Source organism: Drosophila simulans, unplaced genomic scaffold (genome assembly GCF_016746395.2).
Source record: "Drosophila simulans strain w501 unplaced genomic scaffold, Prin_Dsim_3.1 Segkk94_quiver_pilon, whole genome shotgun sequence".
In the NCBI taxonomy this organism is placed as follows: domain Eukaryota; kingdom Metazoa; phylum Arthropoda; class Insecta; order Diptera; family Drosophilidae; genus Drosophila; species Drosophila simulans.
The window spans coordinates 72,117-91,984 of record NW_025416889.1 but is presented as its reverse complement, the minus strand read 5'-3'; the positions used below and the strand labels follow the sequence as shown (position 1 = coordinate 91,984).

The 19,868-nt window shown below is 37.1% G+C and overlaps 4 non-coding genes and 1 pseudogene across 4 annotated transcripts; all 5 read right to left on the bottom strand.

The window, feature by feature from the left end:
• Nucleotides 1-275: 275 nt before the first annotated feature.
• Nucleotides 276-454, bottom strand: LOC120285711. Its single transcript, XR_005544931.1, has one exon. It is a non-coding gene; the product is annotated as a 5.8S ribosomal RNA (ribosomal RNA).
• A 689-nt stretch (nucleotides 455-1,143) lies between these two features.
• Nucleotides 1,144-3,138, bottom strand: LOC120285726. The gene has a single exon (XR_005544946.1). It is a non-coding gene; the product is annotated as a small subunit ribosomal RNA (ribosomal RNA).
• Nucleotides 3,139-7,212: 4,074 nt separating this feature from the next.
• On the bottom strand, nucleotides 7,213-15,054 carry LOC120285745 (annotated as a pseudogene).
• A 394-nt stretch (nucleotides 15,055-15,448) lies between these two features.
• LOC120285710 lies at nucleotides 15,449-15,627 on the bottom strand. The gene has a single exon (XR_005544930.1). It is a non-coding gene; the product is annotated as a 5.8S ribosomal RNA (ribosomal RNA).
• Nucleotides 15,628-16,316: 689 nt separating this feature from the next.
• LOC120285725 lies at nucleotides 16,317-18,311 on the bottom strand. The gene has a single exon (XR_005544945.1). It is a non-coding gene; the product is annotated as a small subunit ribosomal RNA (ribosomal RNA).
• Nucleotides 18,312-19,868: the final 1,557 nt, after the last annotated feature.

The window sequence follows — 19,868 nt, the reverse complement described above, 5'->3', positions numbered from 1 at the left end:
ACGAACCAACGAAGAATAATAACATAACCAAGTTTTTTTTTTCGAATCATTAATAAGAGACAATTCTAGATGAAAAATATTTCAATTTTTTATGCTAGACATTTCTCAGTATTATTTGATTGAAAAAGAAAATATTTCTCTTCGTTTTTCACATTCAAATGTGAGATAATGTTTTTCATTTCTTTTTTAATATTATGAATAAAATCATTATTTAATCCAATAATATACCATATGCTTATAAAAAATTTATAAACAACTTAATTAGCATAGTCTTACAACCCTCAACCATATGTAGTCCAAGCAGCACTATAAAATTAATTAAAGTACATAACAGCATGGACTGCGATATGCGTTCAAAATGTCGATGTTCATGTGTCCTGCAGTTCACACGATGACGCACAGTTTGCTGCGTTCTTCATCGACCCATGAGCCGAGTGATCCACCGCTTAGAGTTTTATAATTCATTTTTATATAATGTCAATATTGTTTTTATTGAAAGAAATTAAAAATACACCATTTTACTGGCATATATCAATTCCTTCAATAAATTTATTTTTATACCTAAAATAAATGTTGCGAAATGTCTTAGTTTCATATAAGCATTATGTATCATAATAATCTGGTTATGGTTTGCTATTTTGGGTGACACATACTGCAAAATTTATATAAAACATTAACCTGATGGATGACAGGTACAAACATTGTATATTTTAGGTTGTTGCATTAGCCAACGTATGCTCATAACATAGATGAACAATACATATTCGCAACGCGTGTATATTATGGTCCATATACACACAAACTTATTTCGATTACCACATTCAAAATTATTTTAATTTTAATTCGACTTCCACTTTCGAATTTAGTTTAGTTTCTTCGATTTCCATTTTCGAGAATTTGTTTTTATAGGAAACGCCGTTGTTGTAGTAAGTACTGCCACAAATACGCACAACAACATTAATAATGTTAAAGTCTTTTTATGAGGTTGCCAAGCCCCACATATAAATAAAATAAAAGCCATCTACATTTTATTTTCACTTTAACTTTTGATTCCGTAGAATCATTTTGTAATATTTTTATTTTGGTAAATTGTATTTATTTGTATTATAACAAATGTTTATTAACGGTAAGGATATTATACAATAATGATCCTTCCGCAGGTTCACCTACGGAAACCTTGTTACGACTTTTACTTCCTCTAAATAATCAAGTTCGGTCAACTTTTGCGAAACAACCGTAACACGCAAGGCGTCACAGTGATCACGTCCGGAGACCTCACTAAATAATTCAATCGGTAGTAGCGACGGGCGGTGTGTACAAAGGGCAGGGACGTAATCAATGCGAGTTAATGACTCACACTTACTGGGAATTCCAAGTTCATGTGAACAGTTTCAGTTCACAATCCCAAGCATGAAAGTGGTTCAGCGGTTTACCCGGACCTCTCGGTCTAGGAAATACACGTTGATACTTTCATTGTAGCGCGCGTGCAGCCCAGGACATCTAAGGGCATCACAGACCTGTTATTGCTCAATCTCATTATTGCTAGACGCAATTTGTCCATTTAAGAAGCTAGTGTCCTTATAATGGGACAAACCAACAGGTACGGCTCCACTTACATAAACACATTCAAACACAATAAACATTTTACTGCCACCATGAATGAAGGCTACATAAGCTTCAGCACCATAATCCTGAAGATATCTATTTAATATATTTGAGTCTCGTTCGTTATCGGAATTAACCAGACAAATCACTCCACGAACTAAGAACGGCCATGCACCACCACCCATAGATTCGAGAAAGAGCTATCAATCTGTCTTACACACTTATGTTCGGACCTGGTAAGTTTTCCCGTGTTGAGTCAAATTAAGCCGCAGGCTCCACTCCTGGTGGTGCCCTTCCGTCAATTCCTTTAAGTTTCAGCTTTGCAACCATACTTCCCCCGGAGCCCAAAAGCTTTGGTTTCCCGGGAAGCGACTGAGAGAGCCATAAAAGTAGCTACACCCAATTGCTAGCTGGCATCGTTTATGGTTAGAACTAGGGCGGTATCTGATCGCCTTCGAACCTCTAACTTTCGTTCTTGATTAATGAAAACATCTTTGGCAAATGCTTTCGCTTAAGTTAGTCTTACGACGGTCCAAGAATTTCACCTCTCGCGTCGTAATACTAATGCCCCCAAACTGCTTCTATTAATCATTACCTCTTGATCTGAAAACCAATGAAAGCAGAACAGAGGTCTTATTTCATTATCCCATGCACAGAATATTCAGGCATTTGAAGCCTGCTTTAAGCACTCTAATTTGTTCAAAGTAATAGTACCGGCCCACAATAACACTCGTTTAAGAGCACTAGTGCAGGTTTTTAAATAGGAGGAACATATGAAAAAATACAAGTATTTAATCACATATAAGAACTCCACCGGTAATACGCTTACATACATAAAGGTATAGTACTAACCACAATTGTAAGTTGTACTACCCGTATGAAGCACAAGTTCAACTACGAACGTTTTAACCGCAACAACTTTAATATACGCTATTGGAGCTGGAATTACCGCGGCTGCTGGCACCAGACTTGCCCTCCAATTGGTCCTTGTTAAAGGATTTAAAGTGTACTCATTCCAATTACAGGGCCTCGGATATGAGTCCTGTATTGTTATTTTTCGTCACTACCTCCCCGAGCTGGGAGTGGGTAATTTACGCGCCTGCTGCCTTCCTTAGATGTGGTAGCCGTTTCTCAGGCTCCCTCTCCGGAATCGAACCCTGATTCCCCGTTACCCGTTGCAACCATGGTAGTCCTAGATACTACCATCAAAAGTTGATAGGGCAGACATTTGAAAGATCTGTCGTCGGTACAAGACCATACGATCTGCATGTTATCTAGAGTTCAACCAATATAACGATCTTGCGATCGCTTGGTTTTAGCCTAATAAAAGCACATGTCCCATAAGGTTCATGTTTTAATTGCATGTATTAGCTCTAGAATTACCACAGTTATCCAAGTAACTGTTAACGATCTAAGGAACCATAACTGATATAATGAGCCTTTTGCGGTTTCACTTTTAATTCGTGTGTACTTAGACATGCATGGCTTAATCTTTGAGACAAGCATATAACTACTGGCAGGATCAACCAGAATAATGTTTTTCCTTCATATTCCATTCATATTTTTTGAATCGAAATAAGCAATATAATAGATATATGGATTTTTCACTTTATATAATTCCATGATTTTTATTATATTGAATAAAATTCAATATTTCGCCTTTGGGTAAAATTTTAAATATATATTTATAAGTAAAATATCCATTCGATTACGGCCATTTTTATATAGCATTCGTAATCCATAATTTCATTTTTAATTTATACTTGTTTTACCAATATAACAAGAATTTCATATAATTATTGTAATATATATGTTTCTATAATTATATCTTTTTATATATACATATTTCATTATAAAATATCATTTTATTTCCAACATACATAATTATTGTATCCACACATGTACAATTTTTGTTTAACCAATATAAATATTAAGTTAAATCATTTGCATTTTGAAGATAAATTTAAAATTTATCTCTTTTCATATATCTCTCTGGTAATATATAACATAAAACCAAGCGCATATGATAATATTTCCACATTTAATATATAATTTTATATTTCTTTCATAAGAATCCATATTTGTATTATACCGTAACGATATAATAATCCAACTATACGGCAGGTAATAAATAAATATTTGCCTGCCTCCAAAAATTAACGATAATATATGGAAACGATTTGTTATTCTATATATAATAGAAACTTGACTTTTGTTTCAACGATATTATCTAAAAAGCGTATATTCCTATTATCCGCGGAGCCAAGTCCCGTGTTCTATAGAACTGAGAAACAAATTTGTACGGATAATAATATACTTTATTGTATGTAACCAATATAAACATAATCCGAAATAAATATTTCGAATAATGCGGGAGGTCGGCAACCACTGCCTACCTATAGTAGTTTTTGAACCCGCTGTCGTCAAAGCGGGTATTTTCAATTCCGTTTGCCACCCAACATACGGGCTATTCTCTTATATATTAAGAGATTATATGAACATTTCATTTTTTTTTCCATTATTCATATATAATATGATTATTTTTTTCTTTATACATATAATACATATTAATTTTCATATGTTTATTATTTAATTTACTCATATTATTGCCAAAATCATATGAATACATAAGTTTTGAACAATATGAGAGGTCGGCAACCACTGCCTACCTATAGTAGTTTTTGAACCCTCTGTCGTAATTCCGGTCGTTTACACTACTATACCCTCTCCCTATAATGGCTTTTCTCTATAATACTAAGAGAATGTGGGAATATTTCAGCATTTTTTTCCTTATACATATAATAATTAATCATTTTCATATGTATATTATTTAATTTACTCATATAATTCCCAAAATCATATGAATTCATAAGTTTTGAACAATATGAGAGGTCGGCAACCACTGCCTACCTATAGTAGTTTTTGAACCCTCTGTCGTAATTCCGGTCGTTTACACTACTATACCCTCTCACTATAATGGCTTTTCTCTATAATACTGAGAGAATGTGGGAATATTTCAGCATTTTTTCCCTTATACATATAATAATTAATCATTTTCATATGTATATTATTTAATTTACTCATATAATTCCCAAAATCATATGAATACATAAGTTTTGAACAATATGAGAGGTCGGCAACCACTGCCTACCTATAGTAGTTTTTGAACCCTCTGTCGTAATTCCGGTCGTTTACACTACTATACCCTCTCACTATAATGGCTTTTCTCTATAATACTGAGAGAATGTGGGAATATTTCAGCATTTTTTCCCTTATACATATAATAATTAATCATTTTCATATGTATATTATTTAATTTACTCATATAATTGCCAAAATCATATGAATACATAAGTTTTGAACAATATGAGAGGTCGGCAACCACTGCCTACCTATAGTAGTTTTTGAACCCTCTGTCGTAATTCCGGTCGTTTACACTACTATACCCTCTCACTATAATGGCTTTTCTCTATAATACTGAGAGAATGTGGGAATATTTCAGCATTTTTTCCCTTATACATATAATAATTAATCATTTTCATATGTATATTATTTAATTTACTCATATAATTGCCAAAATCATATGAATACATAAGTTTTGAACAATATGAGAGGTCGGCAACCACTGCCTACCTATAGTAGTTTTTGAACCCTCTGTCGTAATTCCGGTCGTTTACACTACTATACCCTCTCACTATAATGGCTTTTCTCTATAATACTGAGAGAATGTGGGAATATTTCAGCATTTTTTCCCTTATACATATAATAATTAATCATTTTCATATGTATATTATTTAATTTACTCATTTAATTGCCAAAATCATATGAATACATAAGTTTTGAACAATATGAGAGGTCGGCAACGGTCTTTCCTCTATAATACTAAGATAATATGGGAATATTTCAGCATTTTTTCCCTTATACATATAATAATTAATCATTTTCATAAGTATATTATTTAATTTACTCGTATATAATTGCCAAAATCCTATGAACACATAAGAGAATACAATATGAGAGGTCGGCGCAACCATAATATAGTAGTTGATGACGAGGTGTTTGGCAACTTGATACAATTCTTTAAAGTCTTTATATCAAAAATTATATGATAGGGACAATATCATATGCGTCACTAAATTGATGACGAGGTGTTTGGCAACTTGACACAATTCATTAAAAGTTTTTATATTAATTATATGATAGGGACAATATCATATGCGTCACTAAATTGATGACGAGGTGTTTGGCAACTTGACACAATTCATTAAAATTCTTTATATTAATTATATGATAGGACAATATCATATGCGTCACTAAATGAGAGGTGTATTGACAAACATTAAATCAATAATTATGATAGGGACAATATCATATGCGTCACTAAATTGATGACGAGGTGTTTGCAACTTGACACAATTCATTAAAGTCTTTATATTAATTATATGATAGGGACAATATCATATGCGTCACTAAATTGATGACGAGGTGTTTGGCAACTTGACACAATTCATTAAAGTCTTTATATTAATTATATGATATGGACAATATCATATGCGTCACTAAATTGATGACGAGGTGTTTGGCAACTTGATACAATTCTTTAAAGTCTTTATATCAAAAATTATATGATAGGGACAATATCATATGCGTCACTAAATTGATGACGAGGTGTTTGGCAACTTGACACAATTCATTAAAGTCTTTATATTAATTATATGATATGGACAATATCATATGCGTCACTAAATTGATGACGAGGTGTTTGGCAACTTGACACAATTCATTAAAGTCTTTATATTAATTATATGATAGGGACAATATCATATGCGTCACTAAATTGATGACGAGGTGTTTGGCAACTTGACACAATTCATTAAAGTCTTTATATTAATTATATGATATGGACAATATCATATGCGTCACTAAATTGATGACGAGGTGTTTGGCAACTTGATACAATTCTTTAAAGTCTTTATATCAAAAATTATATGATAGGGACAATATCATATGCGTCACTAAATTGATGACGAGGTGTTTGGCAACTTGACACAATTCATTAAAGTCTTTATATTAATTATATGATATGGACAATATCATATGCGTCACTAAATTGATGACGAGGTGTTTGGCAACTTGATACAATTCTTTAAAGTCTTTATATCAAAAATTATATGATAGGGACAATATCATATGCGTCACTAAATTGATGACGAGGTGTTTGGCAACTTGACACAATTCATTAAAGTCTTTATATTAATTATATGATAGGACAATATCATATGCGTCACTAAATTGATGACGAGGTGTTTGGCAACTTGACACAATTCATTAAAGTCTTTATATTAATTATATGATAGGGACAATATCATATGCGTCACTAAATTGATGACGAGGTGTTTGGCAACTTGACACAATTCATTAAAGTCTTTATATTAATTATATGATAGGACAATATCATATGCGTCACTAAATTGATGACGAGGTGTTTGGCAACTTGATACAATTCTTTAAAGTCTTTATATCAAAAATTATATGATAGGGACAATATCATATGCGTCACTAAATTGATGACGAGGTGTTTGGCTACAGGAAAAAATCATTTATTTATCGAATCATCAAGCAAAGGATAAGCTTCAGTGGATCGCAGTATGGCAGCTGCTCAACCACTTACAACACCTTGCCTGTTACAAAAGTCGTTTACAATTGATTCTAGGCTTTGTCATTGTATTAAATAATGCTTTTATATGTAACTAGCGCGGCATCAGGTGATCGAAGATCCTCCTAATTTACTATGTTACAAATTACATTGGCATCACATCCATTGTCGTTTATAAAATAAATTATAAACTTTAAATGGTTTAGAAGCCATACAATGCAAATTGCCCCTTATTTATCATTGCAGTCCAGCACGGATACGACCTTAGAGGCGTTCAGGCATAATCCAACGGACGTAGCGTCATACCACTGTTCGCTCGAACAAGTATTGTGCCATTGGTCCGTACCTGCGGTTCCTCTCGTACTACGCAGGAATGCTGTCGCAACAACGTTTTGTCATTAGTAGGGTAAAACTAACCTGTCTCACGACGGTCTAAACCCAGCTCACGTTCCCTTGCATGGGTGAACAATCCAACGCTTGGTGAATTTTGCTTCACAATGATAGGAAGAGCCGACATCGAAGGATCAAAAAGCGACGTCGCTATGAACGCTTGGCCGCCACAAGCCAGTTATCCCTATGGTAACTTTTCTGACACCTCTTGTTAAAAACTCTTTAAACCAAAAGGATCGATAGGCCGAGCTTTTGCTGTCCCTGTGTGTACTGAACACCGAGATCAAGTCAGCATTTGCCCTTTTGCTCTATGTGTGGTTTCTGTCCGCACTGAGCTGGCCTTGGGACACCTCCGTTATTATTTGAGAGATGTACCGCCCCAGTCAAACTCCCTACCTGGCAATGTCCTTGAATTGGATCATACCTGAGTAATTGGAGTTATACCAAATTTTCAAATCAAAAATACATAAATGCATCGTTTTATTAAAGAATTTGTTTGCGATTATATAACAAACTCGTGATACTTTGATCAAGAAGCTTGCATCAAAACCCAATACCATAAGATATAATAAATATATCCGTATAATGGCTAGGAAATGATACACGTTCCATTTAATCAAGTAAGTAAGGAAACAATAAGAGTAGTGGTATTTCATTGACGATACCAAACCGAGGTCTAATATCTCCCACTTATTCTACACCTCTTATGTCTCCTTACACTGCCAGATTAGAGTCAAGCTCAAAAGGGTCTTCTTTCCCCGCTAATTATTCCAAGCCCGTTCCCTTGGCTGTGGTTTCGCTAGATAGTAGATACTTTCGGACCTCTCCGAACTTGTTTTACGTGGCGTGTTCCACACTGAAGGGATTACAACCACGACACCCTGAACACCCACAAGTGGTGCATGTATCAACATGGTGCATGAGTCTGGATACGCCAGACAAGCGTCCCGGACTGGAAGCTATAGCTATGTACATAGCGACCACCCCGGTAGCAATTCGAGTACTTGCTTGCCGGGCAAGCACTCCCCCTTGCTGAGGAGCGAGATCTACCTAAAATCTCTACTGATCTCTGGGTCACAGCACCCGAGTTTTGCGCAACCAGCACCGCAACTCAAACGTCGAACACGAAGGCTCTACCCGCGATATGGGTACCAACCACAGCCACCACGATACTCCCACCAGGGGGCCTACCTCAATGTGCAGTCTTGGATAGCTGCACAACCCGTGGTACCGAAAGAGAGGCTCGGTGGGCCTCCTCCTTTTGCTCCGACAAGCACGGTTAGAGGAACCTATCACTAGATAGTAGATAGGGACAGTAGGAATCTCGTTAATCCATTCATGCGCGTCACTAATTAGATGACGAGGCATTTGGCTATTTTTTTTTTTTTTTTTTGATCGCGGAGGTATGGAAATCTATCGAAAGATACTAGGGCTGCCAACACTGCGTGTGGTCAGTTTTCCTAGCATGCACGATTCATTGCTCTATCTGAACCGAAGTTCCGCAACGCCTACGTACTAAAACCATCCTCATAGCCATTTATATATAACCATTGTTTTGCGATGTTTATGCCTTTATTGATGTTATGCCAAGACAGCAAGCAAATGTTTTGAACCAAACGTTTTAGCTAAGTCCAATCTCGGGAAAACCCGCTCAGGTACATGAACTGTTTAAAACAACCGAGACTGCCTCTCATAACCTGGACGCTAATGATATGACTATCATATTTGCTGAGGAGACCCTTTGCTATCAATCTTTTAACGGATTGACCACTCCAGATCCCCCTCCAGTTCAGGGTGGCAGAATGGAATTCAATGTCACCTGCGGCTTCGAATCTGCGACGCAATTCAGTTCGTATGTCCGGTCTGTCGTATCTATTGATTTTGCGCTGGTGTGCATCATCCATAGAGTGTCCGTCTGTCACAATTTGTATGTCGATCACATCAATGTGATCTTGTCGTAGTGCCACCAGGTCCGGTTTATTAAGGCCGGATTCGCACTGCAGACTTGGTTCAACAATGACCACGCAGCCTCTCTCCTCAAGTCCCCGCTTGATTCGATTTACTACGCAGTTGTGTCTAGCTACGCGCCTCCCATGCGATCGATAACATTTTTGCATTATGTGGTTTGTTGTTTCGGGAGCGTCACATCCTGCACGACACTGTCGTTCCAATTCGTGCCTTCCCCTTGTAGTACGAGACTTCGTGGGTAGGGCATTTATCCGCAGACGAATACCGTCTATATATTCCTTTCCTGTTAGTAAACGCGTGGGTTGATTAACCCACCCGTGTTGCGGTCCCCAATGGCCCGCTTCACGGAGTCCGCTGCCATCAACTGAGAGGTACAATTTGTTCGCCCAATATTTTTCTATTGCCGGACGCGATAACAATTCATTTTGTTCAGCTAATAATCTATCTCGGGCCCGTTGTTTTTCGGCTTCGAGGAAAGAGCTGGCTACCTCGTTTTGCGTGAGGTGAGGCCATTTAATATTACTCAATCGTCTTAGCCTTAACATTGGAGCTACCCATCTTAGTGATGGAATTCCGAGACCTCCACTTTTTGGGGGTGCATGAATGAATGCTATCGGCATATCCAGCGGAAGATTTAGCCATCTTCGCACATAGTATCTTATTAATTTGTCAGTTTTTCGTAGGACGCCTATCGCCACACTCCCAAGGGCTAACTTGTGATAGAGCTGTGGGATAAGGACAGTCCTAAGGGCGAACATCCTCTGTTGTGGTTTGAGGGGGGCCTTTGTCAATCTTTGTAGCTTTGGACCAATGTCCTCGGCCGGATTGCATCGAACCCTCCCAGTTGCAGTGAAGTTGATGCCTAAGTACTTCCACTCGTCCGTTCGCTTCAATGATGGAATCTCTCTCGAGCCTACGTAGAAGCTCTGTGCCTCTAGCACGGTACACTTCTGTTTCGGCTGGCCCTTAATGCCAACGGTAAAACATTTGTCGGCATTAAGTTTAAGGCCGACGAGAGATAGAAAATCCAACGTTCTGTCCAACAATACTTGAAGTCCCATTCGAGTTTCAGCAAATAGTACCAAATCATCTGCAAACGCGGCCGCGTTAGTAATGGCATTTCCGACTTTGGCACCAATTTCGCTGGGTAGGTTTCTAAGTAACCTGTCCATTACCAAGTTAAATAGAATAGGAGACAAAGGGTCACCCTGCTTCACTCCTCTAGCAGGGACGAATTCCTCTGAACTCCAACCGTCCCCATTGAGACTGGTACCGCCACCCTCGTACGTATTCTGTACGTAGTCAACGAAGCCCTTTGGCGCACCATAAGCACGTAAGGTGTCATATATAGATGCATGCGATAAAGAATCGAATGCCTTGCTTACATCTAAATTAGCTATGTAGCAAGATCTAAAGTGCTTATGGCTATGCCTCAAGACTAAGTCAACTATCGTCGCATTATCGGCACATCCGTCGGTAGGTAAGAAGCCCCGCTGGCGCGGGTCCCAATTGATTGATGAGTTCAACCGGGTTGCCAATATGGCATTTAGCTGTCTTACCAGGACTGAAGGCACCGATATTGGACGAAAGTCTTGCGGTCGCTTCGCCGTCACCGTTTTCGGGATGAAGACGGTTCTGGCCAGTCGGATAGAGTGTGGTAGATTACCGCACCATAGAATTAGGTTCATTATTCGCAACATAATACCTGACGGCACCTCCCTGGCAGATTTTGGAGTTATCCCGTCAGGCCCCGGAGATGAAGATAATGAGATTCTTGACGCCCGAAGGTCATGCTCCGTAATAGCAGACCAAACCCTCTCAAGCGAGTGATCCATTTGTATCACTTCTCCACTGCAAGAGCTTGGGCTAGGCTGAGTCATTACTTCTCTCCAGTAGGGAACCATTACTTCTTGGCTTGGCATTACCGACTCATCAGTTCCATTTAGCAAGGACTTGATGCATCTTCCTTTATGCTTATCCCAGTTACGCTGGACGACAGCATACTGCTGCCTTCTGCTTTCTCTCCTATTCCGAGGTCTCCGAGGAGGTCTCGTCAGCGTGTGTCGTACACCCTGTGCCGGAAAAATTCCCAGGAGATATAGCGATAAGCATTGGAGAGTGGTTTCCTTTCCCTCGAGCTCTGCCCTGTCAATGATCGTTTGTAGCTCTTGGGCTCTCCATTTGGAATGGCATTCTACGGGGCTATACCCACGCAGTGTCTGCAAAATTTCCCTGTTCGACTGTTCGAAGGGAGTGATTGGAGTTGTTTCTGATGTTGTTACTTGGTGGTTTTGCTCACTTCTACTAGGGCGGCGCCTTATGGTTAGATTTGCAACTTCCGGGACGAGAGCAGATTGCCCTCTTATCTGCTCTATTTTCTCCTTATAATCGCCCCTCTGTCTTAGCTTTTTGATGGCTTCGACGCTGCGGTTTGCAAAATACACCGCTAGTTGCTTGTTCATGTGTTTATGTCCATTTGCTGTGAGCTCAACCTCCTTTCTCGCCATCATCCACTTCTCTTCCTCACTCCACCTTGCCTTTATATCGACACGTCGACGTTCTTCATCAAGTTCGTCTGGGTGCCGAGATCGCATGTGAACACCGAGTCCTCTCTTGCTGTTAAAGGACCGGCCACATACTGTGCAGGGAACCCTAGATAGAGTAGCCGCTGCGTTTGGTTCATATTGGTCCTCCGGGAAGATATCCACGGAGGGTCGGGTCGTCATCAGATTGTGTAAAGATATCCGAGGCTCGTTATTTGTGTTCGTAGTTCCAATATAGTAAATAGCCTCTTAAGAGAGTCATAGTTACTCCCGCCGTTGACCCCGCGCTTACTTGAATTTCTTCACTTTGACATTCAGAGCACTGGGCAGAAATCACATTGTGTCAACACCCGCTAGGGCCATCACAATGCTTTGTTTTAATTAGACAGTCGGATTCCCCAAGTCCGTGCCAGTTCTGAATTGATTGTTAATTGATAATCGTTATAATTGATAAGAACTAATTGGTTTAACCCAAATAGTATTCTTAAAAATTTTAGCAAGAAAGTTCCACAATTGGCTACGTAACTAAACTATCCGGGGAACAAGTAACTAACATAAATGCTAGAAACTCTATTTACCCAGAACGAGCACATAAACCATGTTATTGTTTCCCAATCAAGCCCGACTATCTCAATCTTCAGAGCCAATCCTTATCCCGAAGTTACGGATCTAATTTGCCGACTTCCCTTACCTACATTATTCTATCGACTAGAGACTCTTCACCTTGGAGACCAGCTGCGGATATTGGTACGGCCTGTTGAGAAGTTTGCGTGTCCCCACCATAAATTTTCAAGGTCCGAGGAGAAAATATCGACACAACAGTATATGTCATGCTCTTCTAGCCCATCTACCATATCTCTCTGCGAAAGACTTCCATGGTAGTACGGCTATAAAACAGAAAAGAAAACTCTTCCGATATCTCTCGACGGCTTCTTTATGGTCGTTCCTGTTGCCAGGATGAGCACGAGGCCCATATTTAATAACAAACGGATACTCAACAGGTTACGGAATTGGAACCGTATTCCCTTTCGTTCAAAATTATTCAAGTGTATTATATTCGCTTTGTTTATATAGTTAGGCATTTTTGTTTTACTTGAAAATTTTCGGCTTTCGCCTTGAACTTAGGACCGACTAACTCGTGATCAACCACTGTTCACACGAAACCCTTCTCCACTTCAGTCCTCCAAGGTCTCATTCGATTATTTGCTACTACCACCAAGATCTGTACCAATGGCAGCTCCATGCAGGCTTACGCCAAACACTTCTACGCATACCATTGTACCTTCCTACTCACTAAAGTTTCAAAATTTATATCACAAGTAATATAAATCATCTACTTTAGCGGTAATGTATAGGTATACAACTTAAGCGCCATCCATTTTAAGGGCTAGTTGCTTCGGCAGGTGAGTTGTTACACACTCCTTAGCGGATTTCGACTTCCATGATCACCGTCCTGCTGTTTTAAGCAACCAACGCCTTTCATGGTATCTGCATGAGTTGTTAATTTGGGCACCGTAACATTACGTTTGGTTCATCCCACAGCGCCAGTTCTGCTTACCAAAAGTGGCCCACTGGGCACATTATATCATAACCTTGAACTTCATATCAAGAAAGTTAAGGTTCTTACCCATTTAAAGTTTGAGAATAGGTTAAGATCGTTTCGACCCTAAGGCCTCTAATCATTCGCTTTACCAGATAAGATTATTTTATATAATATTAAAATGCACCAGCTATCCTGAGGGAAACTTCGGAAGGAACCAGCTACTAGATGGTTCGATTGGTCTTTCGCCCCTATACTCAATTCTGACAATCGATTTGCACGTCAGAACTGTTTCGGTCTTCCATCAGGGTTTCCCCTGACTTCAACCTGATCAAGTATAGTTCACCATCTTTCGGGTCACAGCATATATGCTCAAGGTACGTTCCAGTTAGAGGCATAAATAATATAAATATACATTATACATAACTATATAGAACGCCCCGGGATTGTGTTAATTAGCTATAAATAGCTAAAAAACTAATCCCATTATTAGTCAAGTTAATTACGCTATTAGGTTTACATCCCAATAACTTGCACATATGTTAGACTCCTTGGTCCGTGTTTCAAGACGGGTCCCGAAGGTATCCTGAATCTTTCGCATTGTTAATCATACAAGAGCATATAATAAACACAAAAATCAATGATAATTATGCCATTATATAATTCCGAAAAATTAACGCTCTGTAATAATATAAATCTATCAGCACTTTATCAAATTAATAACATTTATTCTGTGTTAAAATGCAAGCAATTTAATTGGAATAAACTATAAGTTATATTTTATGATAAATTTGGGATATGCTAATAGATTACAATGTCCTTATATGGAAAAAATGCACATTATTCTTAATAATATTATTTAAATATTACAATTTTAATGATGAATTTTCCATAACGGATATTCAGGTTCATCGGGCTTAACCTCTAAGCAGTTTCACGTACTGTTTAACTCTCTATTCAGAGTTCTTTTCAACTTTCCCTCACGGTACTTGTTTACTATCGGTCTCATGGTTATATTTAGTTTTAGATGGAGTTTACCACCCACTTAGTGCTGCACTATCAAGCAACACGACTCTTTGGAAACATCATCTAGTAATCATTAACGTTATACGGGCCTGGCACCCTCTATGGGTAAATGGCCTCATTTAAGAAGGACTTAAATCATTAATTTCTCATACTAGAATATTGACGCTCCATACACTGCATCTCACATTTGCCATATAGACAAAGTGACTTAGTGCTGAACTGTTTTCTTTTCGCTCGCCGCTACTAAGAAAATCCTTGTTAGTTTCTTTTCCTCCCCTAATTAATATGCTTAAATTCAGGGGGTAGTCCCATATGAGTTGAGGTTGTATATATAACTATATTTTGCCATAAATTCTTTATATATAAATGATAAAACAATCAATTAAATTCGTTATAAATAGTTCCAATAGTTCTTGTAAGCAAAGTTATTTTTTATCCATTTAACGAACCAACGAAGAATAATAACATAACCAAGTTTTTTTTTTTTCGAATCATTAATAAGAGACAATTCTAGATGAAAAATATTTCAATTTTTTATGCTAGACATTTCTCAGTATTATTTGATTGAAAAAGAAAATATTTCTCTTCGTTTTTCACATTCAAATGTGAGATAATGTTTTTCATTTCTTTTTTAATATTATGAATAAAATCATTATTTAATCCAATAATATACCATATGCTTATAAAAAATTTATAAACAACTTAATTAGCATAGTCTTACAACCCTCAACCATATGTAGTCCAAGCAGCACTATAAAATTAATTAAAGTACATAACAGCATGGACTGCGATATGCGTTCAAAATGTCGATGTTCATGTGTCCTGCAGTTCACACGATGACGCACAGTTTGCTGCGTTCTTCATCGACCCATGAGCCGAGTGATCCACCGCTTAGAGTTTTATAATTCATTTTTATATAATGTCAATATTGTTTTTATTGAAAGAAATTAAAAATACACCATTTTACTGGCATATATCAATTCCTTCAATAAATTTATTTTTATACCTAAAATAAATGTTGCGAAATGTCTTAGTTTCATATAAGCATTATGTATCATAATAATCTGGTTATGGTTTGCTATTTTGGGTGACACATACTGCAAAATTTATATAAAACATTAACCTGATGGATGACAGGTACAAACATTGTATATTTTAGGTTGTTGCATTAGCCAACGTATGCTCATAACATAGATGAACAATACATATTCGCAACGCGTGTATATTATGGTCCATATACACACAAACTTATTTCGATTACCACATTCAAAATTATTTTAATTTTAATTCGACTTCCACTTTCGAATTTAGTTTAGTTTCTTCGATTTCCATTTTCGAGAATTTGTTTTTATAGGAAACGCCGTTGTTGTAGTAAGTACTGCCACAAATACGCACAACAACATTAATAATGTTAAAGTCTTTTTATGAGGTTGCCAAGCCCCACATATAAATAAAATAAAAGCCATCTACATTTTATTTTCACTTTAACTTTTGATTCCGTAGAATCATTTTGTAATATTTTTATTTTGGTAAATTGTATTTATTTGTATTATAACAAATGTTTATTAACGGTAAGGATATTATACAATAATGATCCTTCCGCAGGTTCACCTACGGAAACCTTGTTACGACTTTTACTTCCTCTAAATAATCAAGTTCGGTCAACTTTTGCGAAACAACCGTAACACGCAAGGCGTCACAGTGATCACGTCCGGAGACCTCACTAAATAATTCAATCGGTAGTAGCGACGGGCGGTGTGTACAAAGGGCAGGGACGTAATCAATGCGAGTTAATGACTCACACTTACTGGGAATTCCAAGTTCATGTGAACAGTTTCAGTTCACAATCCCAAGCATGAAAGTGGTTCAGCGGTTTACCCGGACCTCTCGGTCTAGGAAATACACGTTGATACTTTCATTGTAGCGCGCGTGCAGCCCAGGACATCTAAGGGCATCACAGACCTGTTATTGCTCAATCTCATTATTGCTAGACGCAATTTGTCCATTTAAGAAGCTAGTGTCCTTATAATGGGACAAACCAACAGGTACGGCTCCACTTACATAAACACATTCAAACACAATAAACATTTTACTGCCACCATGAATGAAGGCTACATAAGCTTCAGCACCATAATCCTGAAGATATCTATTTAATATATTTGAGTCTCGTTCGTTATCGGAATTAACCAGACAAATCACTCCACGAACTAAGAACGGCCATGCACCACCACCCATAGATTCGAGAAAGAGCTATCAATCTGTCTTACACACTTATGTTCGGACCTGGTAAGTTTTCCCGTGTTGAGTCAAATTAAGCCGCAGGCTCCACTCCTGGTGGTGCCCTTCCGTCAATTCCTTTAAGTTTCAGCTTTGCAACCATACTTCCCCCGGAGCCCAAAAGCTTTGGTTTCCCGGGAAGCGACTGAGAGAGCCATAAAAGTAGCTACACCCAATTGCTAGCTGGCATCGTTTATGGTTAGAACTAGGGCGGTATCTGATCGCCTTCGAACCTCTAACTTTCGTTCTTGATTAATGAAAACATCTTTGGCAAATGCTTTCGCTTAAGTTAGTCTTACGACGGTCCAAGAATTTCACCTCTCGCGTCGTAATACTAATGCCCCCAAACTGCTTCTATTAATCATTACCTCTTGATCTGAAAACCAATGAAAGCAGAACAGAGGTCTTATTTCATTATCCCATGCACAGAATATTCAGGCATTTGAAGCCTGCTTTAAGCACTCTAATTTGTTCAAAGTAATAGTACCGGCCCACAATAACACTCGTTTAAGAGCACTAGTGCAGGTTTTTAAATAGGAGGAACATATGAAAAAATACAAGTATTTAATCACATATAAGAACTCCACCGGTAATACGCTTACATACATAAAGGTATAGTACTAACCACAATTGTAAGTTGTACTACCCGTATGAAGCACAAGTTCAACTACGAACGTTTTAACCGCAACAACTTTAATATACGCTATTGGAGCTGGAATTACCGCGGCTGCTGGCACCAGACTTGCCCTCCAATTGGTCCTTGTTAAAGGATTTAAAGTGTACTCATTCCAATTACAGGGCCTCGGATATGAGTCCTGTATTGTTATTTTTCGTCACTACCTCCCCGAGCTGGGAGTGGGTAATTTACGCGCCTGCTGCCTTCCTTAGATGTGGTAGCCGTTTCTCAGGCTCCCTCTCCGGAATCGAACCCTGATTCCCCGTTACCCGTTGCAACCATGGTAGTCCTAGATACTACCATCAAAAGTTGATAGGGCAGACATTTGAAAGATCTGTCGTCGGTACAAGACCATACGATCTGCATGTTATCTAGAGTTCAACCAATATAACGATCTTGCGATCGCTTGGTTTTAGCCTAATAAAAGCACATGTCCCATAAGGTTCATGTTTTAATTGCATGTATTAGCTCTAGAATTACCACAGTTATCCAAGTAACTGTTAACGATCTAAGGAACCATAACTGATATAATGAGCCTTTTGCGGTTTCACTTTTAATTCGTGTGTACTTAGACATGCATGGCTTAATCTTTGAGACAAGCATATAACTACTGGCAGGATCAACCAGAATAATGTTTTTCCTTCATATTCCATTCATATTTTTTGAATCGAAATAAGCAATATAATAGATATATGGATTTTTCACTTTATATAATTCCATGATTTTTATTATATTGAATAAAATTCAATATTTCGCCTTTGGGTAAAATTTTAAATATATATTTATAAGTAAAATATCCATTCGATTACGGCCATTTTTATATAGCATTCGTAATCCATAATTTCATTTTTAATTTATACTTGTTTTACCAATATAACAAGAATTTCATATAATTATTGTAATATATATGTTTCTATAATTATATCTTTTTATATATACATATTTCATTATAAAATATCATTTTATTTCCAACATACATAATTATTGTATCCACACATGTACAATTTTTGTTTAACCAATATAAATATTAAGTTAAATCATTTGCATTTTGAAGATAAATTTAAAATTTATCTCTTTTCATATATCTCTCTGGTAATATATAACATAAAACCAAGCGCATATGATAATATTTCCACATTTAATATATAATTTTATATTTCTTTCATAAGAATCCATATTTGTATTATACCGTAACGATATAATAATCCAACTATACGGCAGGTAATAAATAAATATTTGCCTGCCTCCAAAAATTAACGATAATATATGGAAACGATTTGTTATTCTATATATAATAGAAACTTGACTTTTGTTTCAACGATATTATCTAAAAAGCGTATATTCCTATTATCCGCGGAGCCAAGTCCCGTGTTCTATAGAACTGAGAAACAAATTTGTACGGATAATAATATACTTTATTGTATGTAACCAATATAAACATAATCCGAAATAAATATTTCGAATAATGCGGGAGGTCGGCAACCACTGCCTACCTATAGTAGTTTTTGAACCCGCTGTCGTCAAAGCGGGTATTTTCAATTCCGTTTGCCACCCAACATACGGGCTATTCTCTTATATATTAAGAGATTATATGAACATTTCATTTTTTTTTCCATTATTCATATATAATATGATTATTTTTTTCTTTATACATATAATACATATTAATTTTCATATGTTTATTATTTAATTTACTCATATTATTGCCAAAATCATATGAATACATAAGTTTTGAACAATATGAGAGGTCGGCAACCACTGCCTACCTATAGTAGTTTTTGAACCCTCTGTCGTAATTCCGGTCGTTTACACTACTATACCCTCTCACTATAATGGCTTTTCTCTATAATACTGAGAGAATGTGGGAATATTTCAGCATTTTTTCCCTTATACATATAATAATTAATCATTTTCATATGTATATTATTTAATTTACTCATATAATTCCCAAAATCATATGAATACATAAGTTTTGAACAATATGAGAGGTCGGCAACCACTGCCTACCTATAGTAGTTTTTGAACCCTCTGTCGTAATTCCGGTCGTTTACACTACTATACCCTCTCACTATAATGGCTTTTCTCTATAATACTGAGAGAATGTGGGAATATTTCAGCATTTTTTCCCTTATACATATAATAATTAATCATTTTCATATGTATATTATTTAATTTACTCATTTAATT